Source organism: Hyperolius riggenbachi, unplaced genomic scaffold (genome assembly GCF_040937935.1).
Source record: "Hyperolius riggenbachi isolate aHypRig1 unplaced genomic scaffold, aHypRig1.pri scaffold_177, whole genome shotgun sequence".
Taxonomy (NCBI): domain Eukaryota; kingdom Metazoa; phylum Chordata; class Amphibia; order Anura; family Hyperoliidae; genus Hyperolius; species Hyperolius riggenbachi.
Genome location: NW_027152388.1, coordinates 13396 through 26790, shown reverse-complemented (window position 1 = coordinate 26790; position 13395 = coordinate 13396).

Genomic DNA, 13395 nt, shown 5'->3' with positions numbered 1-13395 from the left:
GGTGTGTGTGTGTGTTTTTTTTTTTTTTTTGCACTGTTTTTGTGTAATTGTTTATTTCCAGATGTGATTGCATTTTTCCAATGGTTTTGTTGGGGAAAAAAAATACACAGGGAAATGTCAACAAAATCAGGTAGTATTTGCTGTGTGATTTTCTCACTGACTTTGGGCCAAGCGCAAATGTAAGAAAAATACAGCAACGAGATTGATACAGCAAGATTGATCAGAGGTCAAGGTACACACATAATGACCATCAGCTGAAACAGTTGTTATCGGCCGTTTCGGCCAACGGTTATCACATGTATATATGTATCTTTGGGGCCTGAGCACACTTGTACGTTTCTGTGGTGATTTCAGCAATACTTGTCATTATGGGACACTGATCTGTTAATGACACGCAAGTGTGCTCAGGCCCTTTTAGTTGGCATTAAAGTTTTCTGTTTCGTGCAACTGCCCACAAATATTTTTAATGGAGACTTAAAATGAGAGGAATATAGAGACTGCTGTTGCAAGGTATGATTTAAAAATGGGATGTCAGTGGCAGCAACCTCTATATTCCTCTCTGTTCATATATATTTTATATGCAACTTGTTGATTTTTTTACAGGATCTAATAGGGTTAGACAGTAGGGAGAGGTGGCACTGCTTCCGAAAGAAGGCTGCACCTGAATGACTACCAGCATAGGTGTGCAGAGCCTAATTATAGGCAAGGTACACATCTTGCATCCAGAACAGATGCACCAAATTAACTTGAATGGAGGATGTTAGCTTCCAAAACAGTTGCAAAGTATTCCATGCTGGACCCTCCCACGGTGATGAGACCATCCTTTTGGAAGGAACCCTAACCTCTTACTAATTAACAAACAAGCATAGTGTGAACCTGGGAGCAGATAGCCATACAATGGTTTACACAATTTTTATAAACAACTGGGGAGAAATGGCAGGACAGCCTACCAGGCCGCATCTGAATGACTACCGACAGTGTCATAAATAATAAAATGCCTTACTGGATTTTGAGCAGTGTATAGGGTTGTTGTCTCATTGAAAGATCCATCCCCAACACAGCTCCAGCTTTGTCACTGAGTCCTGGACGTTGGTTTCCAGAATCTGCTGATACTGAGTGGAATCCATATGTCCCTTAACTTTGACAAGATTCCCAATCCCTGCACTGGCCACACAGCCCCACAGCATGATGGAACCACCACCATATTTTACTGTAGGTAGCAGGTGTTTTTCTGGGAATGCTGTGTTGTTTTTCCTCCATGCATAACGGCCCTTGTTATGCCCTAATAACTCAATTTTAGTTCCATCAGTCGACAGCACCTTATTCCAAAATGAAGCTGGCTTGTCCAAATGTGCTTTAGCATACCTCAAAAGGCTCTGTTTGTGCTGTGGGTGGAGAAAAGGCTTCCTCTGCATCACTCTCGCATACAACATCTCCTTGTGTAAAGTGCGGCGAATGGTTGAATGATGCACAGTGATTCCATCTGCAGCAAGATGATGTTGTAGGTCTTTGGTGGCGGTCTGTGGGTTGACTCTGACTGTTATCACCATTCATCGCTTCTGTTATCCCAGATTTTTCTTGGTCTGGTACTTTCGAGCCTTAACTTGAACTGAGCCTGTGGTCTTCCATTTCCTCAATATATTCCTGTGGAAACAGACAGCTGAAATCTCTGAGGCAGCTTTCTTTATCCTTCCCCTAAACCATGATGGGTAACAATCTTTGTCTTCAGGTCATTTAAGAGTTGTTTTGAGACCCCTATGTTGCTACTCTTCAGAGAAAATTAAAAGAGGACGGAAACTTACAATTGAACCCCTTAAATACTCTTTCTCATAATTGGAAGAAGAAGAACTCCGAGAGCCCGATATGGTGCAGTAAGTCTGGATAGAGTTGAGGAATTAGGGAATAAGTAAAGGGATACTCACAAACCAGGGTTACCCCGTAGGCAACCACTGTGAAGGCAGGTGGGGAGAACAAGCCTGTCACCACTCAGGATTAAGAAGTCGCTCTCTGTAGTTTGGAAGAAATACGAGGATTTCCGCCCTTCCACCTAGGGTGGAGCAGTGTAGCATCAAGATTATCAGAGGCGCAAAAAGTATAAAATCAGGTAAAATCTTTAAAACATGGAGGTGGCGGGGGTGGGCCCTTTTCCACTCCAAAGGGCACAGTAAAGGTGTAATGATCTGCTCTGCAGACCGCTTTTTGACCATTTTGTAGCTCTGAGCGTTGCAGGTCTCTGGAAAGGAGACCTGTCTTCACTCTGCAACTTGCTGAGCTGCTGTTCTGGTGAGGAATTTGCATCCACTTGTGTGAGAAAACGCGGAAAAGCCACCGCGTGTGCTCAGAACAAGGCGGCTGATTCCACATCTAACGCGGCGGTTTGCACGCATAGGCCTACATCTGCTAGTATGGCTGAACGCGGAGAAATCGGCGCATGCCCTGATAGCGGTGCGGCTGGTTCCGCGTCCAGCGCGGCGGGTGGTACAAAACACATGTCTGGTGTGGCTGGGACTGATAGTCCACACAGGTTCAGAAGGACGCGCGCGCGCGCGCGCTGGGTGGCAGAACTTTTATGACAGCCAGAAGGGAGTCAGCTGACCAAGCCGGTCAGCTGACGATTCAATCAGTTCCCATTGGTCCAACACTTAGGGGAGGCGCTGGTGAGCGCTGTGCTATTTATACTGGGTGCTGGTCATTCACTGGTTGTCTGCCATTGCAAACACTTACGTGGAAGCATTCAGACCATAGTCAGATCCTTACAGTGTGTTTGAACCAGGGTTACCTGGGAATTCACACAGAGCCAGATTTCCTTGTACTGTTATTATTATTCGTTAGACCAGTTCCAGGGTGTTGAGATCAAGGCCCTCACACCCAAGACTAGGGAATTGTATTATCATTTATGTTGTGCATCAGACTAGTTCCAGGGTGTAGAGACCACGGACCTCACACCAAGACTAGGCATTGTTTGATATCTGTTACTACCTTGGGAACTATCTCTCTCCCTTAAGAGATGGTCTCCTGACCTGCTAGGGACTTCCACCCTTCAGGTGTCTCTTCTGTGCAGGTTCCTCCTACCTTCAGCCTGAATCCACCCCTTGGAGAATCTCAGGCTGTGTTCCTCTGCACTCCACAGCTCCATCTGCCAGTGGAATTTCCCTCTACAGGTGCATAGCACCATAGCTGGGTTCTGTTAAATTACACGCTTGTGGAGGATTTCCGCAGTGTCAGCGCGCATCTTGTGCGCTGACCACGGAAATAATTCCGCAATCGTTACAAAAGGTACGTATTAGGTTATAACACAACAATTTTTATTAATACACTCCACAAGGTATTGCACAACGCATTTCACGGGCATGACCCCGCTTCATCAGGCAGTAAGAACGGGAGCATATCAGCATATAACAGATGTCGTCCTAGTCTAAGAAGAGCGCAATACCTTGTGGAGTGTATTAAGGAAGTAAGCGTACGGGATCAAGTCGCTGATGGTGCCTTCACTGCGACTCACCAGGTTGGCCACCTCCTCAAACGGCCGCATGAGCCTGCATGCATTTCGCATGAGTGTCCAGTTGTTGGGCCAGAACATCCTCATCTCCCCAGACTGTGTCCTTCTACTGTAGTTGTAGAGGTACTGGGTGACGGCTTTCTCCTGTTCTAGCATGTGAGAGAACATAAGGAGGGTCGAATTCCAGCGAGTTGGGCTATCGCAAATCAGGCATCTCACCGGCAACTTGTTTCTCCACTGAATATCGGCAAAGCGTGCCATGGCCGTGTAAGACCACCTGAAATGCCCACACAACTTCCTGGCCTGCTTCAGGACGTCCTCTAAGCCTGGGTACTTTGACACAAATATTTAAATGACTAGATTCTGCACATGTGCCATGCAGGGTACATGTGTCAGCTTTCCCAAATTCAAAGCGGAAATGAGATTGCTGCCGTTGTCACACACCACGTTGCCGATCTCCAGCTGGTGCGGGGTCAGCCACTGATCCACCTGTTTGTTAAGAGCAGCCAGGAGAGCTGCTCCAGTGTGACTCTCCGCTTTGAGGCAAGTCATGACTAAGATGGTGTGACACCGTCGTACCTGGCATGCAGCATAGGCCCTGGGAAGCTGGGGCTGTGTAGCTAGAGAGGAGATCGCAGCACCAGTAGAGTTGAACTGCCACTCAGCCAAGGAGGAGGAGGATGATGACAGCGAAGAGGATGTAGCAGAAGGAGAGGAGGTGGCAGCAAGCCTGGAGGTGTCACAAGTTGGTCCGCTGCACAGCCACGTACTCCTTGCTTGCCATCGATCACCAGGTTGACCCAATGGGCTGTATAAGTAATGCACCTGCCCTGACCATGCTTGGCAGACCAGGCATCCGTGGTCAGGTGGACCCTTGACCCAATGCTGTGTGCCAGAGATGACACCACTTGCCTTTCAACTTCACGGTACAGTTTGGGTATTGCCTTTTTAGAGAAATAATTGCGGCCTGATATCTTCCACTGCGGTGTCCCAATGGCCACAAATTTACTGAAGGCCTCAGAGTCCACCAGCTGGTATGGTAACAGCTGGCAAGCTAACAGTTCCGCCCAGCCAGCTGTCAGATGCCAGGCAAGGGGGTGACTGGCAGACATTGGCTTCTTCCGCTCAAAGATTTCCTTCATGGACACCTGGCTGCTGCTGTGGGCAGAGGAGCAGGAACCACTCAAGGTGAGAGGCGGAGTGGAGGAGGGTGGCTGTGAAGGTACAAGGGAGAAAGCGGCTGAAGATGCTGCACCTGAAGGAGGAAGAGGAGAAGGAGGGTGGCTTTGCTTTTGTGTGCTGCTTTTGCTCAGGTGGTCTTCCCATTGCAGTTTGTGCTTTTTCGTCATGTGGCTTCATAAGGCAGTTGTCCCTACACGGGTCTTGGTCTTTCCACGGCTCAATTTTTGGTGGCAGAGAGTACAGATGGCATTGCTCTCATATGAGGCAGACACACACAAAAAATTCCACACCGCTGAGCCCTGGAATGATGGCACTTTGGTGGTGGCGTCAGCAGCTGACGTTGAAGGGCATGTTGGCTGGCTGTCCGTAGGTGGCGATACATGGTGCCGGACACTGCCTTGAGCTGTTCTGACGACGAGCTCCCCCTGCTTCTTTCAGCAACTCATCTCCCCCTACTCCTCTCTGACTCACCTAAGCTAACAGTTCCGCCAAGCCAGCTGTCAGATGCCGGCTGTCAGATTTCCTTCACAGACACCTGGCTGCTGTGGGCAGAGGAGCAGGAACCGCTCAAGGTGAGAGGCAGAGTGGAGGAGGGTGGCTGTGAAGGTGCAAGGGAGAAAGCGGCTGAAGATGCTGCACCTGAAGGAGGAAGAGGAGAAGGAGGGTGGCTTTTCTTTTGTGTGCTGCTTTTCCTCTGGTGCTCTTCCCATTGCAGTTTATGCCTTTTCTGCATGTGCCTTCGTAAGGCAGTTGTCCCTACGTGGGTGTTGGCCTTTCCACGGCTCAATTTTTCGAGGCAGAGAGAACAGATGGCATTGCTCTGATCTGAGGCAGACACATTAAAAAATGTCCAAACCGCTGAGCCCCCCTGGGGTGATGGCACTATGGTGGCATCAGCAGCTGACGTTGAAGGGCATGTTGGCTGGCTGTCCATATGTGGCGATACATGGCACCGGACACTGCCACCAGCTGTTTCTGACAACGAGCTCCACCTGCTTCTTTCAGGAACTCGTCTCCTCCTACTCCTCTCTGACTCCCCCTCTGAACTTTCCCCCTGTTCATCTCCTCTATTGGGAACAAACGTGGCATCCGTATCATCGTCATCATCGTCATCATCCTGCCCAGCTTCGCTTGCCTCAGACACCTCCAAAACTGCACCAACAGCAGGTACTTCATCATCCTCCTCCTCACACGTTACGTCCATAGTGTCGCCTAACTCAGACATATGAGGTGGTGTAACTTGCTTAGCGCCTTCATCTGGTTGTAACAATAATGGCTGTGCATCAGTGATTTCTCCACCAAATAACTCCTGCGAACTGTCAAATGTAGTGGATATGGTGCTTGTAGTAGCGCTGGTGGCTGTGCAAGATGAGGTGTTCTGTGTTAAATAGTCAACCACGTCCTGACAATCTTGGGAGTTGATGGGACGTGCCTTCTTCTGAGCACTGTACTTTTGTCCAGGGCCGCACAAAATCACATCAGCACAACCTCGCACAGACCTGCCGAGTGGCCTTCCTCTGGGTCTGCCTCTACCTCTGCCTCTACCTGTTTTGTCTGTTTTGTCCATATCGGGAGGGATGAAGTGAAAGGTATGCACTGACTTGACTAATACAATGTGCAGTCACACAGGTGCAGTTAACAGGTATGCACGGAGTGGTATATCACACTGTGTACACTCACGTGGGTAGGTGGGTGCACTGAACACAACAGGTAGGTATATGCAGTGATGGGTATTACAAATGCGCACCTGTCACACACACATACCGTGAAGAGGTACAGTGACTGGTGGTATCAAATATCACACTGCGTGCGCTCACGTAGGTAGGTGGGTGCACTGAAGTGAACAACAGGTAGGTATATGCAGTGATGGATATTACAATGTGCACCTGGCACAGTAGTAATTATACCTCCAAGGGGCCAAAGGCCAGCTGCGGCGGACTGACAGGGCTGTATATAATGCAAGTGGGTGTAATTGGAAAAATTGGGAGACTAAAAACCATATCCTCAATGGTGCGCCACAACACCAATAATATAACCATATAAGTACAAGGATATATAGTAAAAAAGTATTTTTGAAGAGACAAAAAAGTTTCAAGATGATATTAAATTTTAATGTATCAAAAAGTTATTTTGTAAAAACAGAGTTCACAAATCTTCAAGCAAATTCATCTTTGCAAACAACATCCCATTATGAAGTACCAAAAATATATGCTGAAATATGCAATTGTTTAAAAAGGCGACGTCGACTTGTTTTGGAGTAACCTTCTTCAGGCCTTCACAAACAATTGTAATCTGTAACATACAGGACAAAAATTGGGACGGGTACCATCTGGACAAAATCAAGCCAGGAAACACCACTTCAAGATGTACCTTGCCTGTGTGCTGTGTCCAATGTTAGTCTAAGTGGTGTTTCCTGGTTTCTCTAGGTCTGTTGTCTGCTGCATGTGTCCCTAATATATGCTCAGTGACAGCTAGTGTAGTAGTCCTATCCTACCCAGTAACAGTAGACCGTTTTCACAAAATCTAGTTTGGTGAACAACAGGTAGGTATATGCAGTGATAAGTATTACAATGTGCATCTGTCACACACAGACAGGTACCAGACAGGCACAGTGACACTGAGTGCGCTTACGTAGGTAGGTGGGTGCACTGAAGTGAACAACAGGTAGTAGGTGTATGCAGTGATGGGTATTATAATGTGCACCTGTCACACACAGACAGGTACCGGACATGCACAGTGACACTGCGTGCACTCATGTAGGTAGGTGGGTGCACTGTGAACAACAGGTAGGTATTTGCAGTGATGGGTATTATAATGTGCACCTGTCACACACAGACAGGTACCGGACAGGCACAGTGACACTGTGCGCGCTGACGTAGGTAGGTGGGTGCACTGTGAACAACAGGTAGGTATATGCAGTGATGAATATTACAATGTGTGTAATTATACCACCAAGGTGCCAAAGGCCAGCTGCGACTGACTGACAGGGCTGTATATAATGCAAGTGGGCCACAAAAAAAAAAAAATTGATCACAAAGACAAGATTAGCTCTCAAAAGAGCTGTTAAGGGGTGCTTTCTTAGCAATAAGAATCAGCAAGGAGCAAGCTAACAAGCCTACAACAGCCTAACTAAGCTTTCCCTATAGGTTTCTGCACAGCAGCTCTCCCTTCTCTAATTAATGCAGGCACATGAGTGCGTGAAAAGGCTGACGCTGCCTGCCTTTTATAAGGGGGGGGCTCCAGGAGGGAGTGTAGCCTGATTGGCTACAATGTGCCTGCTGACTGTAATGTAGAGGGTCAAAGTTGACCCTCATGATGCACTATGGGGGCGCACCGAACTTCCGGAAAAGTTTGCGGTTCTCCGCGAACGCAAACCACCGAAGTTCGCCGGCGAACCGCTCGGACCATCTCTCTCAGTGAGGTGGCTAAGGATCTGATAAGCTTCTGGACCATCCAGACGCTTTCTTCTACTTAGGTATCTAACTTTGCTCTTTTTTCCTCACAGGTTTTGTTTTAAAGGACAACTGTAGCAAGAGCTATGGAGGCTGCCATATTAATTTCCTTTTAAGCAATACCAGTTGCCTGGCAGTTCTGCTGATCATCTGCCTCTAATACATAACCACAGACCATGAACAAGCATGCAGCAGATCAGGTGTCTCTGACATTATTGTCAGATCTGACAAGATTAGCTGCATGCTGGTTACTGGTGTTATTCAGACACTCCTGCAGCCAAAGAGATCAGCAGGATAGCCAGGCACCTGGTATTGTTTAAAAAGGAATAAATATGGCAGCCTCCATATCACTCTCACTGCAGTTGTGCTTTAACAATAAACATAAATAATGAGAAGGAAGCAATGTATGTTACCCCCACCTCATTATACTGATCTAATAGATTATCTCACCATAATACAAAAAGTTTTCCTTTTACACTGACACACATTGCAGTCTGTGCTTTCCTGCCAGAATATTAAGTATATTTAGAATGTCCTGTTAATAAACTGTCAATATCATTATGAAGCAGCAGTGTTACTGTGTCATCAGCATGTCAGCTGGGCCAATAAAAGTGCTGATAACGAGTGGGATATTTATGAGGTATCTCCACATGATGAGCTGCGTGTCAGAGTAATCCCTGTGACCTTGCTTTGATTAGTGCAGCTATAATGAGTGTTTGAAGCAAGGCTAATAGGTCAGGAAGACGCAGCATTGATTGCACTAATGGACAATCACCGTACAGCCGCCCACTCGTATAAATCTAAAGCTGTTTATTTTGGACTCTGTAACCTTTGCTTCCACTAGTTTGGCAAAAATCTGCCACCAGTATACATTAATATGATTGTATTTTAACATAATTTATTGGCACCTTTTGGCCTTTTGTTATAAAACTACATTATTGGTGTTTGGCGGATATATGAACTGATTTTATTTTTTAAACTGAACCAACACCATTCAGCTTACATTATAAGGAGTCATCTGTGACAGATATCTTCTCTCTTTACATAGGGGTAAGACTGTTTGGCTGAGGGAGTTAATACAACCAAGTGGCCCTTACTAGGAAAGAAGTGAGAGGGGTTAAAGGCTAAGGGCTTCATTCACTAAACCGTGAAAACTCAAATATCACACCTTATGAAAAGATATCACACCTTATCAAAGATATCACACCTTATTAATTAAAGTTAACATGCCTTATCAGAGTAGAATAGTGAGCGCCACGAACCCGCAGGGGCTCAGGGCAGGACGAGTGGAGTTGCCAATTAGCAGGCATAAGTTCATAGCGCTCGCGGTGCTACTCTGATAAGGCGTGTTAACTTTGATAATGTGTGATATCATTTCATAAGGTGTGAACTTTGAAAAGGTGTGATATTTGAGTGATCACGGTTTAGTGAATCAAGCCCTAAGTTTGTAGGCCACATGCAACAACTCTTGTATGTAAAACAAACTGCCCCCAGTACTCCGCGCAGGGGCAGTTCTTCCATGAAGCAATGTGAATCACATGCTTCAGAGTGGCAACAATTAGAGGCAGCTCCTCTCCCCATATGCTCCCCTCCTCGCACTTCCCATCTTCCCCTCCCTAGATGCACTGTGCCACTTCACTCCCCCCGCTCTCAGCGTTCCAGCGATGGGATCTCCACCTGCCTGTCCAGCATCCTGTATCCATGGCTACAGCAGTGCCTCATGTGACCTGTTGCATGCTGCCAGGTCACATGAGGTGCCACTGTAGTCAGAGAGGAAGCAGGACTTCACGTGTAATTGGTGATCCCACTGCTAATCTACTGAGAGCAGATAGTGATGCGGCACCAGCGCAGCACATACCCAGCATCTTGTGGATAATTTCCAGCCCCTTGTAGTGTATCACCAACTTTTTTAATGCTCGTTGAACATTGACAGAGGTTGGGACTGCCTTTGACTGCTGAGCTGACTAGAATTTAAACCCCTAGGCTCCCTGCACACTGCATGCAATTCTGATTTTTAATTGTTTTTTACATCCGATTCTGATTCTTAATCGTTACTGCATGCAACGTTTTTTCCTCCGTTTTTCTGTTGATTGCATTCAGGGAGAATCGGAATTGCAAATCAGAAACGGAATCACAAAACGGAATTGCAGTGTGCAGGGAGCCTTACTGTTACTGCTGAGAGAGACTAGAGGACTACCTGTAACTGACAAAAGACTTCCTGTGACCAGTCATAAAAAACAGGGGTCACTTGTCACAGCTGCGCTGCCAGAAAATGTTTTACTGAAAAAAAAATTCTTCCCATTTGATCCCACAACAAATAGAAGCAGCACTTAGATTTGAGCTTTATTTATTCCTTCCTACAGGCCCAAAATTCGAAGTTCAAAATGACCCCCCTACCCCCCCTCTTAAAATGATGCAGACACTGGTGGACAGCTAGTCATATTGGTATACATTTCCCCATATGCAACCACTGTGGCTTGTATATACCACAACCAACAGCCACGTGCTATGTCTTTCCATGGTCTCTTGTTTATCCTGCGGCAGCTACCACTAGAGAGCTACCACTAGAGGGAAATCAAAACAAAGCAAAGCCATTTACCTACTTCCAATAGTTGCCCCATTTGCTGAATAAGCTGTAGGCTGTGGGCTGTAAAATCCTGTATGTGAGTAACAGGAGCTTTTTGTGCAGTTCTAAAAATGAAAATCTGCCTGGCAACTAGTGGTATTGCCTAGGCAGCTCTGATTGGTTTGGGCAGTACCAACGCAGAGGCCAATCAAGAAAAAAATCAGTTCTGAAAAAATGAGATGATATGGGTGTTCATCCAGCCAGAAAATAATCTATTCAAACATGCTGGCATTAGGGAAAAGCGGAAGTAGGCCCAGGGCAGTAAACTTTTACTTTGATAGGAAGAACAGCCCCTGCACATCTGTAAATAATCACATGTTACAATTTCCATTTATTGTTCGTTGTTTTTTGTTTACTCAAAAAATATTTTTTTATAAGAAAAATAATAAATGTTACAAATTAAATGTAAAATTGGGTAACAGTGCCACCCACTGGCTTGAGTGGTGAGTGCCACAAATGATGTGTTTTGCAAACTTGGCTGCTTCAGCATTTTGCAGATTTTTATAGTATTCATAGTATTTTTTTTTTACATTCTTCTATGGTGTATTGCAGAACAACTATAAATATTTTATATGGTACACATGTTTTTATTAGCAAATACATGAAATGTATGCAAAGAGTCAATATTGACAGCCTTGTCCGGTCTTCTTCATAACTTCTGCTTTTCGCTATTGTATGTTGCATTTGGGCTTCTGTGCCAAATCCTAATGAACAATGAATCATCCTTGCCTTGCTATTGCGTGTAGTTGATCACACTTTTCTGCTTGTCCATCCAGTTTTTCTTTTTAGGAATGACTAGAAGTTCACAATTAGATTACGATCTAGAAAGTTTCCTGGCCATGGGGGCAAAATGTCAGTGTTATAATCTCTGTTCTTGGGTGAGTGAGCCCAATATCTTGGATGAGAAGAAACCCTGCACATGGTTTGTCTCAGGGTGCTTCACTGTTGGCACGTCACAGGACTCACGGTAGCATTCTCCGTTTTCTTCTATGGACAGTTGATTTTTCAGACTTACAGTCAGAAGGAAGATCACCCCACCAGCTGAATCTAGAGAGCACAGGAAGCAAGGTACATAACGGAAACAAGCACATTTGGTCCATTTAAGGTATTCTAGCCATCACATTGCTTCTATACATTGTTAATATTCACTTTATCAACCTGATTGCTATTAGAATTGTCTTGCCTTGTTCAATTGTTGGTATAGTTGTGTATAACCATACCTAAATGGTGCTACACAACAAGTTCACCAAATGGCTGGTGGCTGGCGCACGTATGAAATAGCCTTCGGGAGACTTGGGTGCAGGACACAGCCGATATACGACTTTTGGGGATTGTGCTGAGTGATGCTTGTAGTGGGAATGAGCCCTGTTACAGGCAGTGAAATTAGGTGGATCTACTTTTAAGTTCAGTAAAAAAAATCTTTGATTTTTTGAGTAATCGCTCCCGTGATCTCACGTAGTGTGTACTCTGTGCAAACTACCGTGATCACTTGACTTCCCGTTCCCACCCACCATGTGCCGTCACGTGATGTTGCGTGATGGATTGAAGAATGCTCGTTGTTGGGGGATGTCGCCGGGATCCAGGGGCGTCGCTAGCCCTATTTTGGGGGGGCACGTGCCCCCAATCTGTCCTGGGGTGCCACGGATCTCCGCCCGGCCGCCCCCTCTGGCAGCGGCTGCCTCCAGCCGCCGCGTCCTCAGACCTCAGGATCGGGCGGTGAGCCGGCGACCAATCGTGCGCGCGCTAGGACCCAGCGCCCGCACTGATATGCGGAAGTGACATCACTTCCGCATATCGAGCGGGTGCGTCCGGCGCCCGCTGGTACTGGTCGGGTCGCCGCTGATCATGAGGTCTGACTCTGCTGCGAGGTAAGGGGGGGGGGTGGAGCGGCGGCGGCGGCTGGAGGGGGGGCCTCCCTGTCACTCACTCACTCCCTGGGGGGCCACCCTGTCACTCACTCACTCACTCCCTAAAGGGCCTCCCTGTCACTCACTCACTCCCTAAAGGGGCTCCCTGGCACTCACTCACTCCCTAAAGGGGCTCCCTGTCACTCACTCACTGCCTAAAGGGCCTCCCTGTCACTCACTCACTTCCTAAAGAGGCTCCCTGGCACTCACTCACTACCTAAAGGGCCTCTCTGTCACTCACTCACTCACTCCCTAAAGGGCCTCCCTGTCACTCACTCACTCCCTAAAGGGGCTCCCTGGCACTCACTCCCTAAAGGGGCTCCCTGGCACTCACTCCCTAAAGGGGCTCCCTGGCACTCACTCCCTAAAGGGGCTCCCTGGCACTCACTCACTGCCTAAAGGGGCTCCCTGGCACTCACTCACTGCCTAAAGGGGCTCCCTGGCACTCACTCACTGCCTAAAGGGGCTCCCTTGCACTTACTCACTCCCTAAAGGGGCTCCCTGTCACTCACTCACTGCCTAAAGGGCCTCCCTGTCACTCACTCACTTCCTAAAGGGGCTCCCTGGCACTCACTCACTCCCTAAAGGGGCTCCCTGGCACTCACTCACTGCCTAAAGGGGCTCCCTGGCACTCACTCACTTCCTAAAGGGGCTCCCTGGCACTCACTCACTCCCTAAAGGGGCTCCCTGGCACTCACTCACTGCCTAAAGGGGCTCCCTGGCACTCAC